Source organism: Pseudophryne corroboree, chromosome 4 (genome assembly GCF_028390025.1).
Source record: "Pseudophryne corroboree isolate aPseCor3 chromosome 4, aPseCor3.hap2, whole genome shotgun sequence".
NCBI lineage: Eukaryota > Metazoa > Chordata > Amphibia > Anura > Myobatrachidae > Pseudophryne > Pseudophryne corroboree.
In genome coordinates this window covers 538,207,752-538,210,128 of record NC_086447.1, presented here as the reverse complement: position 1 = coordinate 538,210,128, position 2,377 = coordinate 538,207,752, and the positions used below count along the sequence as shown (strand labels likewise).

Genomic DNA, 2,377 nt, shown 5'->3' with positions numbered 1-2,377 from the left:
AACTTGCCAATATGCCATTTACGACACGGAGTGGCAAGGAACGGCTGAGTCCCTGGCCTATGTTCATGACTAATGGTTCAGCTTCACATGATGATGGAAGCCCTTATAACTGAGGCCTTGACACTTATGTTGGTGTTAGACATGCGTACGGTATCCGCCATTAGTGCAGTGGGATTTTGACAATTGATGGAGGTATTGTGTCCCCGGTACCAAATACCATCTAGATTTCACTTCAGTAGGCAGGCGATAGCGAGATTTTGCAAAAAAGTATTTCGTGTGGAACCGCACTAGTCTAAACAATTTTACTGGAGGCTCTCGTGACCAAGCCCACCAGGTGAAACGTACGTCGAGAGACGTCACTCGGTGACATCATCGCCCATTCCGGAAGCGGGCGGCCGCGATTATCACTGCCAGCGGGTGAACTCCAGGACAAAAACTGTTCATATACACCGCAGCTGCAGTAACACACACTAGACCACCAGGGTTTGACTGTCCTTCTTCTCCCCCCCCCCCCAGAATTGCTCACTCCTGCAGCATCACAGTATATTTGCAGGAGTCCTTTGCACAGCATTTCACACTGGATTGCAGCAACTCATACTATCTCATTTCCCCGCTTATGCCTAATGGATATCAATTGGTTTCATGTTATTCATCAACGATATTATATATCATATGTTTGTGTTTATGTTAACAATAGCAAATGATTCTATGCTATATTTATTTATTTATGACAGCTCCCAAGATTATTTAATAGGGTTTAATGCAGTGGGTGTGAGCCAGCCTTGAGCTCTAAATCCACATATATATATTTTTTCTTTCTACAATTTGGTTTTCTTGCTATTAATTAAGCAATATTGTTCAATAATTGATGTACCACTTATTTCTAACGGCTTAATTTGACACTATTGGATTTTTGTGACAGTATTTCTACTTATTTCAAATTGCTTTGCCATTGTTGGGCTCTCAATATAGGACTCTTTGTGCACAGTATTATCCTAAACCAGCTCTGAACTTGTGGAGCATTAATTGCACCTTACCTCATTCCTTGAGTACATTACTTCACAGTGCCTCTCAGCAAGTTTCAAGCTTTCTTGGTTGTTATTTAACTTATGACTACTAATCAATATTAGAATGCTCATTGTCATACATATACACATTATGATAATTTTTTTCTCTACTTTCATTGTTTATTTAATTTTGTTATTGTTTCATTCATTTTTTCATCCATCTTTTTTTCCATTTCTTTCATATCTGTTTTACACCTTTCATTTTCCATATACTCTCTCATCTGGAAATACCATCTCGGACCATATATAGTCCTGATTTATGTAAAGTGCAGAAAGTAGAAGTGGCCCCTCCTTCTCCTTCAATAACGGCCCACGGCCATACTATCCTGAATACGCCCGATCTTGTCCGATCTCAGATGCTAAGCAGGTATGGCCTGGTCAGTAATAGGAAGGGAAACCTCCTGAGAATACCAGGTGCAGTGGGCCTTTTTTCAAGGAACTTTCCTTTCTGCCTCACACCCTTCAATTCTCTATACACTCTCTCATCTGGAAATACCATTTCAGACTATTTATGGTCCTGATTTATGTAAAGTGCAGAAAATAGATGTCGTCCCCCCCCCCTTCTCCTTCAAACGGCCCACGGCCATACTACCCTGAATACGCCCGATCCTGTCCGATCTCGGAAGCTAAGCAGGTATGGCCTGGTCAGTACTAGGAAGGGAAACCTCCTGAGAATACCAGGTGCAGTGGGCCTTTTTTCCAAGGAGACCTTTACCATTTCTTCCATTCTCTTTGCATTAACCATGAGCTTAATTATGAATAACAATTGAACCATCCATCACAATATTTTGATAGGCATGCAAAGTGATTTTTTGGATACCCTTAAATTTCAAGCAATCAGTTGGTATCCTCAATCAATTTCCTGATGTTTTCACCTTTTAATCATCTTGTACCTTATTTGTTAAAAAGGTTAAACAAGATTTATACACAAAGAACAACAGTCATTAGACATGATTCTCAAATTATTTTTCACACTTAAATCTTTTATTCAAGAAACAAATAAAGGTTAAGTTTTAGTTCATTTTCATACTTCCAATCACATATATGATATTTATGATAACAAATGAGTGCTTCCAAACAAGGGTTTTTTGTCTTTCTCTTTTTCTTTTCAATGATAGCGAGATTGTGCCATTTATTTCCAGTGATTTGGACGTATAATTATTAATTACAGTCATCTTGCCAATTAATTCCAGTGATTTGGACGTATAATTCCAGTGATTTGGACGTATAATTATTAATTACAGTGATCTTGTCAATTAATTCCAGTGATTTGCGTGTATAATTACAGTGATCTTGCCAATTAATTCCAG

At 38.7% G+C, this 2,377-nt stretch overlaps 2 pseudogenes; both read left to right on the top strand.

Annotated features, from left to right (window-relative positions):
- The first annotated feature begins 1,375 nt into the window (after window positions 1-1,375).
- On the top strand, window positions 1,376-1,493 carry LOC134912680 (5S ribosomal RNA; annotated as a pseudogene).
- A 149-nt stretch (window positions 1,494-1,642) lies between these two features.
- On the top strand, window positions 1,643-1,760 carry LOC134912508 (5S ribosomal RNA; annotated as a pseudogene).
- The last annotated feature ends 617 nt before the right edge of the window (window positions 1,761-2,377 follow it).